This window comes from Bactrocera dorsalis, chromosome 1 (assembly GCF_023373825.1).
Source record: "Bactrocera dorsalis isolate Fly_Bdor chromosome 1, ASM2337382v1, whole genome shotgun sequence".
In the NCBI taxonomy this organism is placed as follows: Eukaryota; Metazoa; Arthropoda; class Insecta; order Diptera; family Tephritidae; genus Bactrocera; species Bactrocera dorsalis.
The window spans coordinates 97,384,031-97,404,860 of record NC_064303.1 but is presented as its reverse complement, the minus strand read 5'-3'; the positions used below and the strand labels follow the sequence as shown (position 1 = coordinate 97,404,860).

At 36.0% G+C, this 20,830-nt stretch overlaps 2 protein-coding genes across 4 annotated transcripts in view; one reads left to right on the top strand and one right to left on the bottom strand.

Annotated features, from left to right (window-relative positions):
* The window catches only part of LOC105228749 (protein YIPF6), a 58,736-nt gene extending 49,410 nt beyond the window's left edge, over positions 1 to 9,326 (bottom strand). Inside the window, exon 1 of the mRNA XM_011208697.4 lies at positions 9,316 to 9,326. The gene's annotated coding sequence lies outside the window, so the exon portion shown is untranslated. The remainder of the gene's footprint in view (positions 1 to 9,315) is intronic.
* Positions 1 to 20,830, top strand: part of LOC105228753 (ras-related and estrogen-regulated growth inhibitor) — a 38,593-nt gene that overhangs the window by 8,011 nt on the left and 9,752 nt on the right. The window contains exon 1 of one of the 3 annotated variants that reach the window (XM_029551310.2): positions 4,783 to 5,651. The exons of the other annotated variants lie outside the window; for them this stretch is intronic. The gene's annotated coding sequence lies outside the window, so the exon portion shown is untranslated. Of the gene's footprint in view, positions 1 to 4,782; positions 5,652 to 20,830 lie in introns of those variants that run through there. 3 annotated transcript variants of the gene reach the window in all.

Sequence of the window (20,830 nt, the reverse complement as noted above, 5' to 3'; positions counted from 1 at the left end):
TGATTTTAAACGGTAATGTACCTGGAATAGTACGCCAGCACGCCGCCAACACCACCCAAACCCCCCAATACAATCACAACAGCTTATTTTCGCTACATATATACATAATCGCACTCACCTTAGCAGACGTCAATTTGCAGATGCTCTTTGACATTTCATCATGAATAGACTTACTAACGAGCAACGCTTGCAAATCATTGAATTTTATTACCAAAATCAGTGTTCGGTTCGAAATGTGTTTCGCGCTTTACGTCCGATTTATGGTCTACATATCATTTCTCATTTCTGGTTGAATGGCTACGTAAATAAGCAAAATTGCCGCATTTGGGGTGAAGAGCAACCAGAAGCCGTTCAAGAACTGCCCATGCATCCCGAAAAATGCACTGTTTGGTGTGGTTTGTACGCTGGTGGAATCATTGGACCGTATTTTTTCAAAGATGCTGTTGGACGCAACGTTACGGTGAATGGCGATCGCTATCGTTCGATGCTAACAAACTTTTTGTTGCCAAAAATGGAAGAACTGAACTTGGTTGACATGTGGTTTCAACAAGATGGCGCTACATGCCACACAGCTCGCGATTCTATGGCCATTTTGAGGGAAAACTTCGGACAACAATTCATCTCAAGAAATGGACCCGTAAGTTGGCCACCAAGATCATGCGATTTAACGCCTTTAGACTATTTTTTGTGGGGCTACGTCAAGTCTAAAGTCTACAGAAATAAGCCAGCAACTATTCCAGCTTTGGAAGACAACATTTCCGAAGAAATTCGGGCTATTCCGGCCGAAATGCTCGAAAAAGTTGCCCAAAATTGGACTTTCCGAATGGACCACCTAAGACGCAGCCGCGGTCAACATTTAAATGAAATTATCTTCAAAAAGTAAATGTCATGAACCAATCTAACGTTTCAAATAAAGAACCGATGAGATTTTGCAAATTTTATGCGTTTTTTTTTTTTTAAAAGTTATCAAGCTCTTAAAAATCACCCTTTATATACATAATCGCACTCACCTTAGCAGACGTCAATTTGCATATAACTACATATGAACGCAGTTTTGGTATGCGAGGGTGGTATTGATAGATGAGGGTACAAATCATTTAAAATAAAATCAAAAATCGAGAAAATCAAATGTTTATTGAGCATGGCAGGTCGGTTGTTTAGATGACTGTAATTGCGACACTGACTGCTCGTGGCTTGGTCTGTCTGACTGTCGGGTTAGTGGACTGTAAATTTAGTTGACGGTATTTCCTGGTATTTACCTCCAGAAAATTCTATTGAAATAGGAAAGGCGATATGACGCTGTTATTTTGTACACTAAGTAAACAAATTTTCTAATTGGGTTAATTTGAATATTTTTGTTAACTTGTTGAGTAAAGCATATTGTTGGAAAGACGGAACTAAATGCTTCTTAGAATTTCAATTCAGTAAACACAGTTGTGTATATATTCATAAGAGTGTTATGCAAATGATAGCATCGTAAGTTAATAGCGAATGTTTTTCTCTTAAAACAGTGTCCAAGTCTAATCAGCAGTCGTTTCTTTATTTTATGTCCTCTTTCACTCGGTCTTTCCCATATGTAGTTAGTCTAGGTAAGAATACGAGATCGACTCTAACAAGGATCTCACTTGCACGGCTTAGAACGCTGGTTCGTTGCTGTACCTAAAACTATTAAGTAATAGATCATGAGACTTTAACAAACCGACAAAGCGCTCACAAATTTGTTGAGACGGCTAAGCTGAGTTTTTACTATGTCTCCTGGAAGGTAATACCGATATGTCCTGAAAAGGCTTGCCAACAGCGAAGAAATTGCCTAGATGTTTCCACCTCACCCTCCTCCATAGGTTAGGTTAGGTTAGTTTAGTAAGCCCCTCACCCTCCATGCCTCCGACCTCACCTTGTTTTTAGCGAAGAGGCCTGTAGTTGGCAGGTTTAGCACTAATTAAAGAACCGCCGTTGAAGTTTGTAGTTCTTAAAGCTCCCGTTATGCACAGCTCAGTGAGCCACTGAACGCTTTCCATTGGTTTCCCGTAGGTGGATTTTCGTCGGCCTGCCATCATACTACTGCACCGTAGAGCAGAATTGGTCTTACAATAGATATGTAGCACCAGTGAATGAGAGAAGAAGAGAGGCTCCAGGTTGTGCCGAACATTTAAGGCACTGCTAGCCACTCTCATTCTTTCTTCCACATTGTCCCTCCACAGCAGTTTATTGTCCACGTACCCCAAGGTACCAAGTACGCTACTTGAGAGAGAGTTAAATCCAAGTTTTTCAAGAGAACGGACTGAGTATTTTCTTGTGAACACAAATAAATCCGTTTTGTTCAGATTCAATCTCGAAACCGTCTGCGATGCCCAATTCTGGAATATATTGGAAGTGCTGGTCATTATACTGCTAATGGTTTGTAGACCCCTATCTATTTTTAAGATAGAAACGTTGTTCTTTTTGTAACGGCAGAAATCTTCCGGGTTAAAAGTTCTTGGCTGATAAAAATCCGGGTCCGTTCCGAATACGTAGATCCGAATATCGTGAAAAAGGAATGGTAAGGGATGGTTCCACCTGCGGGTAGGGGAGACCCCCTCAGGGTTCGGGGGGGAAACCGAATATAACCGCGGTAAGGCATGCCTGTCGTAAAAGGCGACTAAGATCCTGGCCACCAGCCCAGAGTTGTGTGGAAACTCAACTGGTTGTAGCTTCGGTTACAAGGTCATACCAAAGACTTTAACATGGTACCACGGGGAGCAGTAGCCCTTGGAGGTAACTCCAATCTGCTCATTGGGTTTGGCCCTTTGTGGAGATTCGTAGTGGTTGTGGTTAAAACTCAAATCGCGGGAAGAACTGACTTTGTCAGTTCGAATGTGGAGTTGCATTGCAACCTGGTGCCGTGCACATAGTACGGTAGAGGTTTTAGTTGGGCCTCGAACCCTACCAAGGTGGTTAGTATGTCCATGCCACACTGCCAATTGGTACTGAAAATGTTTACTCAGTTTTCAGGGCGCTGATCAACGCATTGTATTGATCCGTTGTGCTTCTGAGCACCGTGGAGTTAAGCTTTCGACAGTAGGATCCCACGTTAAACACAACTAAACGTTGTAAGGGATGGTAGCGGTAATTCAAAGCTAATGTCCATAGTAGCAGAGATAGCACTCCACCATGCGGTATTCCTCCATAGACTTCATTGAACATTCTGGCGTCATTTCATTCTGCTCTTATCCTTCTAGAGATTAAACGACTTCCGAACCAACGTTGTATAGCGGAATCATCAGCTATTGACTGGATAATATTCAGAATAGATTCCGTAGATACGTTTTTAAATGCTGCAGAAATGTCCAGGAATGCTCCAAAATCGTGTTCTTTATATTCAAAAGCTTCCGATATTAAATATCAGTGTATGGATTGCAGTCTCTACCGATTTACTTTGGTGTATGCATGTTGCACTTTGGAGAAGCTTCCAGGAAGCGCTGCGATTCTGATGTGGGCGTCGAAGATTTTCTCTAATGTATTTAGCAGGAAGGAAGTTAAGCTTATAGACTTAAGCTCTTTCGAGTAGGCTGGATTGTTTCTACCCGCCTTCGGTATGAAAATTTCCCCTCTCTCTATGAGTGCGGCACATAGAAAAATCGCCTTTTGCCACAGATAGACAAAGCGCATGCCGCATGTCTGGAATAATTCTATCCGTCCGTCATGTATCCCGGTTGTATGGGTCGAAGGAGTGGATTGCCCATTCTATTTTATTCTCCGTAATGATGATTGGAGAACGAGTTTTCGAGAGTAAGGTTCTGCTGAAGAAATATGATCCTTTCTGGATTGGTAACAGTGAATACCGCAATTTATCTTTGAACGCAATTTTCTCAAAACTACATTCTTCAAAATCTGTTTAATATATTCCACCATAGGCCTCTTTTTGAAGATTATCTTCTAGCAGAGAATTTTCTTTTTTAGTTTCATCCATGAAAAAACCCGGAATCACTGCAGTACTGGCGGAGGTCGCGTATTTTTTATTTATTTTCTTCCAAAATTTATCTGTGTATTCTTAAGATATGTATGTATAAATATACCACAAAAATTTTAAAATAATTTTTACGTTTAACAACTGCTCTTTACCACTAAAATCTCATATATACGCATAACCAAGGTAGAAAATTACTTAGAATTTCAATTTTATTTATTTTTAATATATTCCTAAACACGCCAGCTACAAAAAGTTACATCCACCCACACTTAGCTTTTCATCAAGCAACTTTATACACAGCGTGCATTTTATGAAGGTTAAAGCACAAGAGTTTTCCAGCTAAAAGCTGGAGTCTCACTTTAATTTATCATACACTTTTTTTTTTATTTTACACCGCGGTTGTTTTAATGCACTTATTTCAGCGACGATATTTAATGCGCGGACAACAGGTCCACCAGTTGCACGCATACACATGCTAATATGTGTAAGTTACGGTGTGTGTAACTTAATTTGTATGTGAGCGCAACTGCAACCCTGGGAACTTCCGTTGTTTACTACAACTTACGCGCATTTAGCAACTTGTTGCGCCCCAAGCGCATCCTCTTCACCATTCCATACCACACCACACCATACTTTTAAGTAAATATGTGCATACAAGCGCGCCGCACACATACAAGCATAGATTTTTGCTTCTATTCGGCATACAACAGCACGTGCCGCCAAGCAACATGTTGCCGCAACATCAGTCGACTACACGCACTCAGCAACACAACGAAGTTGTTGGTAACGGTGTGTTGACGCTTTTTAGCCTCATCATTCAACACTTGTGTGTTGGCCTGTCATTCGAGTGCTACATCGTGCGTTGGCCGAAGCAGTTGCTCTTGCGTTCAAGTACAACACAGATAGTACAACAAAAGCAAAAAACAAAACACGCTAACGTGTATTCGTATAACAAAAACATTGTAGTACAACAATGAAATCACGAAAAAATGCCGCTAAACTAACTCCAACTGTAAAAAACGAATGCCAAGCTGACTTTTCGTTGCCACTCGTTGTCTGCAATATATGGCAACAAATTCAAGTTCGTCACTTTATCTAACGGTTTTACTGCACTCCAACTCACGCCAGTGGGTCTGTTTCGTTGAATGCAAAGCACTAGCTGGTTCTCATAGTTGTTGGTGTTGTTGTATCGGCGCGCCATTCAACCGTTGTGTGTGTTGTCGTGCGCATTGACTTTCGGTCTTTTCAACATCACTGCTGTTGCCTCGCTTGAATGGGGGAAACAGTGTATATTCTTGGCGTATATAGTAAACAAAAAACGGCGATAAGTGCTTAATCGCTTCTTAATCGAGCGCGAGTGCGTACGCATAGGTTCGGTGGAGTTCCGTTTTATTCCGTTGTAGCGACAGATATTTATTTAGTAGCAATTTCGTGTTCGTATAAGTCAAGGTGGCGCACGCCGTGTGTGTTGTATGTGTTTGTGTATAATTTGAATTTACCTGCCTGCAAGTGACAGCTGACTGACTTTTTTGAATTTACAAAAAAAAAATCTTGAACTTTTAGTGTGTGTCAATATTTGCGAATTTAATTTGTGTAAATATTTATATAAACACAGATTTGTTTGTATTGTGTTTGTTTTTGTTGCTGTGCTTTTTTATGGCACTGGCAAAATAGCAGTGCAAAAGTCATTATAATAAAATAGGTAATGCGTTGCTTGGTGCATGGCATGAAACATGTTTTGTTTTGCACGCACATGCACACAAACATTTGCAAAAAAATTTCTCTGATTTTATTTAATTTTTTTTTGTTGGAAATTCAAGCATGAGCGCCCGCCATCAATTTTTTAACGACATTAAGCGCTCGTAAATATTTCCTGCAAAATAAAATATAACTGTCGTAAAACTATGTGGCAGGAAGAGCGCACTCGCTATGCTATAAAGCAATATGAAAGAAGTAAAGAATTTAAAACTTTTCTTAGAAGCAAACTATCGCTGAGGAGCATAAGTCGGTTGTTGTGCTGAGTAATGTAGCTGCAGCGGAGAGATTTATTATTTAGTAGGAAAAATGTGAAGGTTGTGATCCAATTGTTAGGAGGTGTTCGTGGTATAACTACTGAAATAAGTGAAGCTCAGGATCATTTGTGCTAAGAAAAGTAAATATTTTCAAACTAAGGATTTCGCAAATTTAGTGTGAAATTAAACTTAGTATTAAACAGAAGCTTCCCGGAAGCCTCAGATTCATAATTATATTATGAGATGAAGCACAATTTTCGTTATAAAAACGCACTTGAAACTCAAATAGCGTAAATTTTTCTGGAAAAATTTTATAAAAAACATCTTTTAGACATCTTCAGATCTTCCGATCTGAACAATATATTCAAAAATTGTAATCCATGACAAATTTTGGAAAGATAATCTGTCAAATAAAAAAGTTTTGCATACAAAAACTTATTTTTGATAGGTCAGTTTGTATAGATCTGGTTCGATTTCGGTTCCGACAAATTTGCAGTTTTTTGGAGAGAAAACGTCGTGTACAAAATCTCAGATCGGTTTCTCAAAAATTGTAGGATTAGTTGGCGGTTATGCTAATCATGCTGATATACATAATTTTTCGGTACGTTTTCTTCCGAGTAGGTAGGTAGGTAGGAGTGCAACCCTATTGTATTTCGGGCTCAATTAGCACTAGATGTGTCAGTTTGGTGCACTAGTCATAGACCTTTATGTTATTTCCATCACGTTTCATCTTCTCTTTCAAACCATTTTGTGGTTTCGATAAAACTATTAATTTATTCAAGGTTTGTGTTTGATGGGTTCCGCTGTCGGATCAGCGACAAGGCAAGGCATTCACAGAGAAAGTGGAAAATTGTTTCCTTATTCCCTATTAGTTCGGAACATCGGCAGCTGTTGTTGTAGGGCATATCTATTTTGGACGTATGTTCTGCAAATGGCCAATGCTCTGTTATAGTAGCAGTTAGTCTGTAGATACTGTTCCTGGACCTATTTAATAAGTTGTTAGTTCTTTTCTTGTCATATGTTAGCCATATCTGATTAGCTATATTGCGTTTTGTTATATTTTTCCATTTATTGTTTGATATTCGTTGAAACCGTAAATTGAGCTCTCTCCTGATCGATCCTAGAGCGCTTGGTATCAACTCTGCTTCGAATTCGTTTAGGAAAGCTCCTGCCTTTGCCACCTCTGCTGCTTGTCTGCTTTTTCGTTGCCAAAAATGTTCCTGTGGCCGGGAACCCAGATCAAGTCTAGGTGGGGCTTCTCTTCTAGTGACCTCAGTGCATTCTCGCATTTAAGAACTATGCTGGAATTAGTCATGGGTGACGAGAAGGCCTGAAGCGCCGCCTGGCTATCCGTGTATCCTGTCGTAGTTATCCAATAGTGTTTCGCAGGTCTTTTCTATGTCCAGTACTTCCACTTGGAAGATGCTAGCCGGATTGAGAGAGATGTCCAGCTCGTTGGAATGTACTCCCGTGCTTACCCCGCAGTCCATTTTGGACCCGTCGGTATAGACTGGGATGGTATCTTCCTCCCCTACTATGCCCCTTCTCAATTCACGTCTAGAGGTTTTTCTCACATGAAAGCGTCTATTGAACTCAAGCATTAGGAGAATGTAGTCTGAAGGCGAAATTTGTTAGAGATTATAATGGCTAGCTCGAAACCGGTTTTAGACCAATAGAAGTTTTCTACAGTTAAAATTTTCTTTCCAGCATATTTTTAATATTAATATAACTTCGTGAATTTTTCTGAATTTGAATTAAAATTATTTTCCGCGATTTACTTTTATGACAGGTTTGAACCCCCAAAACACCCCGTGAATCCGCCACTGTTGACAGATATAGGTTTAGATCATGTTTATGCCCTATAAATGTTTTACATAAATATGTATATACAAACATATCCATATCAGTACTTTCCACACATTTTAAGCCGCATAATTGCACAGATCTAACAAAAAAGTAGAAAAAATCCAATTAACCCAAAAATAACAATAAGCGTACAGATTATGGAATTTCGCTAATTTTATAAAGGCATGCAAAAGCACAAAAGCATTAGCATGAAAGGCAAAAGAAAACAAAGGCAATCAACCAAAGCAAACTCTGTCTAAGGATGGAATCAGACTCCTTTCTACACGCACACATACACGCGTACACTTGTGTACATATAAAATTATTCATGCATTGCCGCCCATTATATAACACGTAACAAGGTATTTGGAGTTGCTTAAATATATGCGCCTCAATTATCCAGCCAAAAGTGTTAAAAGCAAATTTATTCTCGCAGCTGAAGCAAAATTGCCAGAGCAACGCAGTCTGTCGCAGGCACCCACCCGCTGTGCTCGAAATTGCCATCAACTTAACCGTTGGGAAGTAAATCATTATTTCAATGTAATATTTTTAATTTATAGCTAGTAAGTGTTTTTGTTGTTGCTGCTTATGGTTAAGAATTCCTGATAATACCACAATAGCATATTAAATCTACTCATGTACATAGCTATGCATATATGTATGTATGTAGGTATCTATCTATCCCACCTTAGCCGCTAGTTGTCTGGTGATACCCAATGAACAATATTATTTATCAATTTTGATGACATGCAAGACTCAGAATTTAATTGGAACATGGACTCATTCGAGTTCATATACATATACATATAGATAATATTGGGGTTTCATGCCTTTCCTTTAAAATGAGGGATGCTTCTAAAATTACTGAAATTAAAATAAGAGTTTCGTAACCGGAAAGCACGACCAAAATCCTAACACCTTGAGGTAGATAGATACCTAAAGTGGCCAGACCTTTCAGAAGCCCATTGTGAAACCACTGAGACTAAAAGCACCTCATTCTATTGTTTTCTCCCTGAACTACCCCGTGTTTCAGTATAAAAAATTGTATCTGTGCGACCTCCGAAACTTCGTCAAGAAACTCTTCACCGACAGTTGCGATTCTTTTTCTATACTAAACTCACATAGAAGATGTTTTAAAGTCTCCTCTATTTCTACCTCCTTGCAGCTTCTACAATAGTTATTATATGGTATTTCTAATCTACTGCAAATTAGACAGTGACCAGTTAGCACTCCACTCACCTTAATATCTTAGCCCCAAATCGGTTGAGGAAAGTTTTAAGTTGTTATAACAACATCTGACGTCAGACTTTCATAAAGAAGAAGTAATGTTGGGGCGATTATCTATTTTTTGAACATTTTCCTCGTCATACGTCAAAAGGTAGGTTAGGTTATAATGGCCGGCTGTCACGCCAAACATAAACCTACTGGTCATTAGTAATGCCAGATGGAGGTTCAGTTTAATTTCAGATGAAGTATGCGTCACACAGAACGTTAAGAGCGATTTGATACATAATTTTCGTCTAGTCACCTTAACTGTGAACCTCTTAGATATTTAAGACGAGTTCTAGACTGAACTGGACTCGCATTTGATGCCAATAGAATTTGACAACAACCGTCCGCAATCTTTTGGAGACCGTGTGAATAAAAAGAATGCGTGTTTTTCCTTCGAGACTCTTACACATGATCTAGGCGATTCTGCAGATTCTTGAGGCATACCATCTCGGCCTAATTCGTCTGTCAGGCCTTTCGGAAATTTCATTGTATATCGTTTTTAGTGATTTCCGTATATCCGCACTGGTTTGATAGCCAGATGGGTGGTACTTTTGACGATCTCATCAGTTGTTTCGTTTCACTAAATACCTTTACGACCTAGAACTCTTTATATATGTAGCCGAAATTTTGTTCATCCTTGTAAAGAGTACCATATCCATCTTACCAGTGTTTGCCTCAAGGTTAGCCAATATCGCCCATTGGTATATAACTCTTAGGGCATTATTTTATATTATTAAACTGTTCCGATGTCAAGCCTGTCTTGCGGTGCCCTACCTCGGACATTTTTTTATTTCCATCGGAATCTAAGAAACCAAAATTACGTACTCGTATGTTTGGCTATTATAGTAACAGAACCATAAACACTAAGTGCTGATTTCGCAGCCTTCCCATTTCCCACACATAGAACTGCAACAGAATCAAGAAGCGTCAAAAATTGTGCACACATTTCATATTGCTAGTTTTAGATGTTATGATTCGCTATAATTTCGGGTAAGGAATAGATCGTGAATATGCTTTGCCGAATCTTACAGTTTCACCTTTCTCGAATACCCACACTTCCAGCCTGTTGGGTATAATATGGGGTTAGTTAGTAAGTAAATTTTGTTTGTTATTTTTTTTGTACTGTTGTAAAGGTAAAAGCACACAAATAACCACAACTACATATCAACCGGTGCATGTATGTAAATGAGCAGGTTTTGCGTATATTGAATTTCCCAAACAATAGAAGAAAAAGTATTTTAGCAAAACCGCGAAAGCCGATAAAACGCATTGACAGCAATTGCGCGTCAAGTGTTGTGCATACAAACACACACACTCATATATATACCCTATATGTAGATACGACAAAATAATAAAATATGCTCTAAAAATAACAACAATAGATTAACAACGAAATTATATGTATTTAATGATTATGCCAATACTTGTCAACACCGGCTACCCCCATCACCAGCGGCACCACAAGAACAGCAACAATGTAGTTATTGTTGCAAATGCACACGTGTTGCGTTAATGATTTTCTATGCCGTGCCGCCCATTTGTGTTAGCGGTTTTCGCCGGTGTTTTTTTTTTACCCTTTCTTATTGGCACCACGCTCAATGCACACCCACACAACTGTGTTAATGCCTACTTGCGGGATAGATGTATGTGTGTGGTGGTGTATACTTGTATGGTGTTTACAAACACTTTTGAAAAGCAAATGCTTTACTACCCATGACCTTTGTTAACTTTGCTGCATATATGTACAGGTATGTAGCTCTATTTTAGATTCTTTGACATCTGCCGCAAACAAAATTTAGCAACAACATACTCGTCAACGTGTTGATATTAAAAAAAATGCTGTCCAGCATAAAGCGCTATTGTACACGCTTTCTAGTGGGTGTTTCTTAATCAATTTGAAATTATATGGGTGCTCTCAAATACAACTACACATTTATATGTACAAACATACATGTCATATTACCAACAAATATGATATAACATTAGCAATATTAATATTAGTTCATAAATTATTTTGTGGAAGGTTTTGGAGTGCGTTGGATTGTAAATTTTGGCGCAAATAGTGAGCAAAAATTAACAAAATGATAATAATGTATTGTTTATAGATAAATTTATATGTACTTACATCTTATGACCAAAGGTACTAAAGCAATTTATCAAATTTTTATACTCTTGCAATATGTTGCTACAGAGTATAATAGTTTGGTCGGTGACTTGTAGGCTTAAATCATCGATATGTTGAAAAACTTCGGTTTGATGCGGATTGTGGTTCATCCACCGGGCTGAATGCCAGGACTCGGCAATGGCGTCTCTCTCCTACCACGAATCCAACACCGAATTCGCGCTCACTGTAGTAAATTTCACAAGAACCTGCTCGTGTCGGTCCTTATCCAGTTCATCGCACTTTTTGGACGGCGATGATATCATGGACAGAGGCACCTTCCCAATTAAGAGATCGGACATTCCAGGTGCATGCCCTCAAATCGGAATCCTTAGTTCATTTGCCATCGTCGTAATCAAAAAAAGGGCCTCTCAGCCGAGGCTGGTATTTCCTTTTCATTGGCGGCATTTTTTTACGTAGCGGGTCCCAAACCCAGCGCACAACCCTGTGGAGCGATGGTTCACCTTCTTTTTTTAGGCGGAGGAAACTTGATCTAAGACCGGAAGTCGTGAATTGAGCCATGTGTAAAAGAATCACTTCTGACCACTCCCAAGTGAATGGCGCTAACTTTCACATGACTCCATCAAGCCGCTAAGACCCTAGTATTCAAATTGACATATAATTCTTTCCTTACCATAGTAGTGTATGTCAAAAATGGGTTCAATCGGGTCAATACTTGCTCCCTTATACCTAATACAGAGATTTTCAAACTTCCGTGTGACTTTACAGTCCATATATCGGCCAATATATGAGTTATCTTAATGCAAATGAGAGAGTGTGTTGAGTTCAGTTGATTTTGTAAATGATCAGGACGACGAATCTAGTTGAAATTTGATCTCTGTCTATCCGTTCGCCTGCCTGTTCAAGCTGTAAGTTGAGTAAAAATTGAGATATCTCTCAGAAGGAATTCATAGATGGGCGTTATCGGACTAGTGCCATACCCAAAAAACGCCATTAAGCGAAAACCTTGACCTAGCCTCTATATAATTAATAACAGGATTTTCGAACACCCAGCTGATTTTACTCCATATGATTGGTGGTTGTATCTATGTAAGGAACCTTGACTCGACAATTTCCATTATCGTATCGATATTTTCAACAGTTGGGCTTCAGGCTCTGGAATCTTTGACATAAAAATTACTAGAAACGACGAAACCAAAATTAGAGATGATTGGGTGTTACCATATTAGGACCATAAACACTGCTTTTAGCGAAGCCTTTTGTAGAAGAAAAACTAAGGTCCATTTTTACCGCTCGCTCAAACAAAACTGAATCAAAAGAAGTCTGGTTAGAACGAAATCTTATCTTATTTACGCCAAATAGCGTAACCCGTTCGCATATATGTATCTATCTATTAAGAAAACAATAAATTTTTATGCTCTATACTATACTATAATCTATGTCAAATTTCCTAAAGATATCTCAAAAACTGAGGGAGTAGTTTGCACAAATGCACATGGCTAAACTGACACAACTGATAACGCTGATAATTTCTATACATATACAATTTATAGAGTATCCGACGTTTCCTTCTGGGTACTACAAACTTCGTGACAAACTTACTATACCCTCTTCAAGGGGTAAAAAAACAAAATATTACAAATATGTGTCTCTGCTGACTGCTTACCTCTTTTCATTTCAAAAACTAACCAAATATAACTGAAACTGATTTAACCGGGTTCACATACAGATACAGCCTGTATACCGAAAAGGCTTCCAAATTTTGTTTTTTGTTATTTTACTTATCAAATCAAACTCAAAATTATCTGCGGTTGCTATGCAATTAAAGGTGTTACAGCATAAGGTGAAGCGAGTTTGCAGCCACAAATCGCTGGGGTTACCCCAACACACACACTGCACATACAACGTCTAAAGGCAACATAAGAGCATCGCTATACAGCGCACAAATTAGGAAGCAAACCGAGTAGCACAACAAAATTGTACATATTTACAATGGCAATAACATTCAACAGCTCAAGGACGAATCATAGCGAATAATACTGTCAAACACACATGCTCATGCCAGTATTTTCAAATTGGTATACATACATACATACATACATATGTACCACATGTGTTGTGTGCAAATAATGAACCTTCATATTTGTATGCGATTTACAGCACACGCAACTCACTTCAAGCCCATTCAATTGCTTGGTTTGCTGCCACTATGGGGCATCCATATGGGCTTTAATGAACTGAGCACACCTTAGTACACAAACGTACATTACTTCCATGTATTTACTATATGTAGTTTATATACTTACATACACAATTCGATGGTATTTTTGTAGTTAATTTATGTGGACGCGTGCGATTCAGATTGCGTCGAAATGTAGAAATAACATCTGGATTATGTTTATTATATAAAAATATATATTTCTCTTCTTATCCATATTTATGTACATACAATCAATGACCTCTCTTTTATGTGGCTTTTGGGGTACTAAAAATAGTGTTAATATGATTTTGTGTTTGTTTACGAAGTTACCGACGTATGGACATAATAAGCACCAATGTTTTTTTGCTGGAATGTAGCAATCTTTGTGAATTAAAGCTATATGAAATAATTCCCATTTAATTTTGTACAATTTATAAAGTATTTGAAATTAAAGCTAGCTTTTGGATAACTCTAAGTAGTCAATACTATAATTTATGCCACTAAATATCAACGTCTAAAATAAGGCTTTATATTCAAAGCAATATCCTTGAAAATTTTTGTGTCGAAACCAACTCAGTTGAAGTTTTCTGTAGGTGATAGAGCATCACTTATCGATTCAAAAGATTTTAAAGTTAGCCAACTACAAAAGAACACTCGCTAAAATGGTTTTATTTATAATTTCGTTAATAAAATAAGTAATGATAGAGAAAAGTTTTAAAGTTTGCTAACCTTAAAAGAACTGTCGCAAAAATTACTTAATATAATATTTCTTTAACAAATTATTATTAAAACAATTTAGTGTCGATACAAAGTTTAAGAAATTGAAAGTCATGACCATAAAAACACTCGATTAAAGTACTCAATATGTGATGGAGTATCCCTTATCGATGCAAAAGGTTTTAAAGTTAGCCAACTACAAAAGAACACTCGCTAAATTGATTTTATCTATTATTTCCTTAACAAAGAAGTAATAAAAGCGTTTATCATCGTTGTAAATCTTGAATAAACGAAAATCATTGATTTAAACACACTTAATTGAAACACTCAATATGTGTTAGAGTATCCTCTATGAGTCCAAAATACTTTAAAATTAGCCAACTGCAAAAGAACACTCTCTAAAATTACTTTAAACTATATTTATTTAACAAAAAAAATTTAAAATGCTTTAAAAACGCTCGATTAAAGTACTTAATATAAGTTAGAGTATCTTCTTTTGTAACAAAATACTTTAAAGTTAACCAGCTGCAAAAGAACATTCTTTAAAATGACTTTAAATAATATTTATTTAACAAAAAAATATTAAAATGCTTTAAAAACAGTTGATTAAAGTACTCAATATGTGTTAGAATATCCTCTACTGATGCGTAGTACTTTAAAGTTAACCAGCTGCAAAAGAACACTCGCTAAAATTACTTAACATTAATATTTCTTGAACAAAAATATATCAAAAAGCTTTAAAATCACTCGGTTAAAGTTTTCAATATGTCTTAAAGTATCCTCGATCGATGCAAAATGCTTTAAAATTATCCAGCTACAAAAGAACACTCGCTAAAATGGAGTTATTTAACATTTATTTTGCAAATGAATTGTAAATGACCTTATAATTGATAAACATTTAAATAATCCAAAGCTGTTGCTATAATAATCGTCTGACTGTTCCACAGTTTACTTTGGGTAAAGAATAGAATTTAAGGATATATCTACAGATCATAAAAAAAAGTAAAAGTGTAAATTTTAGCTGAAGCTGTAGTTAGAAAACCTTTAAAAATAACCACAAAATACTTTCCGAAGCTAGGCAAACACCTTCTGGGTAACACGGATCACATAAATTCTAACCACTCATCTTTGCCTGAAAAATTGTCTAATGCAATATGGAGTTAAGCTTTTTTACATGTTACATCAACATTTTATTCCTAATCCTCTCATTAACTTTGTTTTTATCAACCTCTACATCGTTATAAAAAGAGCTTAGCTTTCTTCACTCATATATACTGAAAAGATTCCCGATATAGAACACAAAATAAAGTATAGGAGTCAGCTAGCATAAACACTTAAACACTTAAGGACTTCAACTTCAATTTTCATTTTTCACATTAAGGAGTGCAAAAACGCATACAAACATGTATACCGTTCATTTAGAGTTCATTTAAATGGATAGCTTCGTGTTAATTGCCATTTATTGTACGTTTTCGCTGACTAATAAATTTCGATTAACACACTTCGCCAAGATTGGCAACTACCACTGGCTTATGTATGCTACAAGAGAATACTTATGTATGTATATATATACATATATACTATATGTATGTGCATAAGAGAGTATAAGTGTGAGTCTAAATACCTGTATGTGCGAAGAAAACGCATTTAGTGCTCCACTTTGTTTTGTTATGTGATATCCTGAGTTCCTTAAGGTCCCACGCTTAAGGCGCGCTACTTAAGTAAATAGGACAAAAGCAATAGTCATTAGAACGTGTCAGCGATAGCTTAAATGTAGTGTCGATTAGGTGTGTCAGACTTTCGATTATTTGCACAATAAAAATAACCAGAGCGATTAAGTACAAACGCACATACACCAGCACATACATTTGTAAGCTTACAGGATACTTAGCAAGAAATGTTATAACTTGACATATTCGACACATTTATTGCTGGCACTAAAATACGCACTTAGCTGGTAATTAAAATGGGGAAAATTATTATGGCACTCACTGCTTAAGATTTATTTATGTATGTATATATATAAGCAATAAGTATATTTATAGTATATGCACATTTGTATATATAAGTAATGTACACATATATATGTATATTATATTCATAAATACATTTCATATGACTTTTGCTGTGCATATAAATATTATTGAAACATATTTGAGCTGCTCTGGCAGCTATTGACCTGCTGACCTACTAAGTTCATTTACACTGACTGAGTGATGCATATTTTAATGACTTTTATTTTGTTTATATTTGTAGAACAGACAACGCCAGACATGAACAAACAACATAAACAATGCAAGTTTACATATGTTCGTACATTTTATGTATATAAATATTCTAACATTAGGGTTTGGATTATTTCTCAAGTTAATTGTTTTTATGCAAGTGTCCTTTGAAGTATCAGTTCTTGTTCTAAAAAAGCATTCAACATAAACTATTTCTTAATTTTCAATTTAAAACATGCTTAAAGTATGTTTCTTTTACCATAAATATAGTACATATGGACATATAAATAACATGGCAATTTTTGATATTTTTATACTAAAAAATGTTCCGCTTTACAATAACGGTCTGATTAATTTGCTCATAAAACCATTATTTTAAAAGTTATTCGCAGTTAAAGTTATACATGAAATGTTCTAAAGCTCTTTCAATAACAGACCATGCCGATAGCACCATGGCGTATGAGCAACATGGAATTCATAAGACTTATGTTATGAATGCTCAATACATTTGATGCATAATTTTAAGTGCGTTGAACTTTAAAAATAATGTTTTTATGAAAAAATTATTTTTATCGAGCGCTAAATTTTGTATTCGATTATCCTTATATTGTAAATTCTTTGCTTTTGAGGTAAAAATTTAATGCAAAAAATCAAAAAAACTCCTGAAGAATGTATTTATTATGAAAAGTAAATGATTTGTCCACTGTTGAAATGAAAAATAAAATGTTTGTTTAGGTTGGATGATTTGTTTTTAAAGCAAAATCTGGAACAACAGCGGGCGTTGGCATAAAAAAGTCTACTTGGGAAATAACGAACACCCTATTTTACATATACATATGTTACCAGCAGTAAAACAGAAGTTCTCGATCAGATAAATCCTAGTTTACAATTGGAACTAGAATAAGTCCGAAAGAAAATCAGAATTGTCACCCCCTTCCTAATAACTTTTTGGTTAATACAATTCCACCTGAAATAATTTATTAACGAGAATTTTTTTTTAATTTTAATCTTATATTATTTTAGTATGTAATCAGCAGTTCATTAATATTTCAAGATTTTAGTTTTACACATAAGCAACTTATACTTAATAACAATAATCTCACTGTTGACATCTCGTAAGATATTTTTATGGAAAGTTTAAAAAACCAGTCCGCTGTGATATGCACTGGTTGTATGACAGCTTATGACAAGTACAATTTACTGCTGGGTTTATCAAAAAACATGCCTAATTAAATTCGGAAATGCCATAAATCACTTGAATGGTTTAGTAATTAAACAGTTGCTTACGTTCATATGTACATAGATACATACATATACATATGTATATACCATATATAAATACTCTATCTTTTGATGTTCGTACATACATTATTTGTTATCACAAACAAGATCATCGAACATTTACTTATACATATATGCATGTAGTATAACAGTACATCAGATGTAGCTACACAATCTATGTGTCATAAATATACCCATTAATGTCGAAATACTCGTATTGTCGGACCATAGCAGACAGCATTGACGACACGATTAGCAATTTCGAGCACAGAAAGTCAATGTCAAATCAATGGAAGAATTTCTAAATTGAAAAAGTTTCTTATAAAATTCCGAAATAGTAGGAATATGAGAGCCTTCAATTTGTCAAATAATTTCCGATGCAGCTATTTCATCTAATAAGGCTTTGAAATCACTTTTAAGGGGTTAAACAGATCATATAAAAAATGAAATATTTTATTAGAATTTTTTATTGTTACACACATACACTATTAACAAAGAAGTTCTGAAATTTTTGGAAAATAATATTTTACATTTGGCCACTGCGACGCCATTTCCGGTGATCCCTCGGAAAAAAAAAAATCACTTGCGTTAGCACGATAATTCCTTACAAGATCAACTAAAGTGGAAAAAGTCTTAACTTAAAACTTGAACGTAGAAAAAAAACTGAAAATTGGATACTTGGCAGATATTTTTACAAAAAAAATTAAAACGTCAGTCAAAATTTCGCGACATTTTTCTTTCAAATAGTTGTAATCGAAAAAAAATCTCCATCCAAGTCTTTGAGAATTTTATTTCAAAGACCTGTGTAAAATTTCATGAAGATCACTTGAGAAAAATCTTACCAACCGACTTTGTAAACACAAGACAGTAAAAAAATCGATTGTTGAAACACATGTAACCCCTTAAACAAAACGAGTGGTTCACTTTCTGTAAATAATACTTCTACTACTCCGCATATTGCTATAAGTCGAATTCCATCTAATTTGGGTTCTTTTGCTCATATTTTATTATATTAGGTTTTGTCATGTTATTATACATTGCTAAATTAGTTTATGTTATATTATGTTAAGCTATATCCTGTTATGTAATTTAATACCATGTTACATTATGTTACTTTAGCTAAACTATTTTACTATGTTTGAGTTCCTTTTTCAATGTAAAATTTTCTTGGAAAAAATATATTTCCATTTTTTTACCCATCAAAGAAAGACTAAACTTCTTTGTTGTCCAAAATGTTTACAGCAATTTTTTGGAATTTATACAATTTATGCATTAAAAACGCACATAATGTCACCGACCTTGTGTTCCAACAAATTGCTGTTCATTTAAAGTGACACATTGTGAACGCAATAGTTTGCTTCTTCGCTTGAATGACCTTAAAATTCCATTTTATTTAAGTATGGGTATATTTTTATGCATATGTATGTGTACAAATTAATATGTATATCACGCACGTGTATCCAATAACTCAAGCAAGGAACTATTTTTCTCACTATATATATCACTTATATTTTACCACTGATTTGTGTAAAATACTCCTCCAAAATCTCTGCCAATTTCACGCATATGTGACCCCGCACATAGAAACCCGGCTAGTGTGTCAAAATGTCGATTATCGGTTTTCAACGAGAATGTACGTAGACAGCCAAACCAATGAGCGTTGGATTACCATGACAACACTCAGACGGCTTCATTGTGCTAAACTGCTAACATAGTAACGAACTAGGAGGAAGAGGGAGAGAGAACACGTGCTTCACATCTTTCAACGCCTCTCGTGAAAAATCCTGTTTCGACACACTAGCCGGGTTTCTATGTGCGGGATCACACATTATTTTTTATAGGAAAACTTCGAAAGCTTCTAATAACCTCTTTTAATTGAAGAGCTTCATTAATTCGGTCTTTGGTGATCCTCACAACTACTTTCTACTGACTTTTGACACAATATATCAATTTTATTGATCCCTGAAATCTTCGAAACATTGAGTTTTGGAACACAATTCATGGCAAAATTATCTCCAGTAAAATTTAGCTTTGCTGCATATCAGCTTCACGAAAAAATATATTTACATATGTAGCGATTTATTTTTACACACATACATATGTAACATTTTATTATTTTTTTGGCCACCAAGTGTATGCATCTTTTAATAGTGACAGGCCACGTGCTTGCATATGGAAAAATGTAATAAAGGGACATCTATCCTAACCACAAGCTAGTTCAATCATTCAAAAACAAAGAGGTTATGTACACTCATACAAATTTACATAGTGAATATACTACGCTGTCTGCGTTAAATGGCGGAAAATCAACTTCAGCAACTAGTTATTTCCTTCCTCTATTTGTGTAATACTTATTGCATCCCCATAGACATATGCATACCTCGTAGGAAATATTATAATATTATTATGAAAGCGAGTTAGATTCAAACGTCGATACAAAAACGGAATAACTCATTGCGAAGATTAATTTTTATGTAAAAATAACTCTAAGTTTGATCGGAAGGACTCTCAAAAATCGACAAAGCACTTTGAGCCAAACACAAATTTGATTCGGCGGCTAATATCAATTCCGCCTACTTCACCAGATTTGTCGAAGATATGATATGATAGATGTTTCAGCCTCAGTCATGTAAACGCTGGACAATGGAGAAGGAAGTGGCCGGATGTTTCTGCATCACCTTTCTCCATAGAACTTTGACATGAGAGCAAGTAAGTGGTTCTCCTGCGTCCTACACTAGGTCAGAAGGGCACCAGAACGCAAGAGGACAACTATATGAGCTACAAGCTATCAGGAATAGAATCTGCGATGCTTTGATCTGAGGTTTTAAGGATGCTATCGAAAAAGGAGAGAGTTTCAGAATGTCCCAGTTTGGACTCTTTAGCGTACCCAGCTTCCTTGAGTCCTACAGCGATCTTCACGGCAATGCATCTGCCGGCTATATAAGCGGATGCTGTGTGTATGGAAGTGAGAAAACAATTTGACATCAAAAGGTGGTGGACTTTTCATTTCCAAATGAATAATTTCTCATTATTTTTAATCATTCTATGGTTACAATATTTTTAATAGACTTCACTTAACAATTTTTAAACCAACTAAACCTTTGTTATGCATTTCCTAGAGAGCACATTTGCATTTCATTTAAATAACGACAACTCTGCAGAAAGTATGTTTCTATGTTTACAGTATATATGTAGATACATATGTAT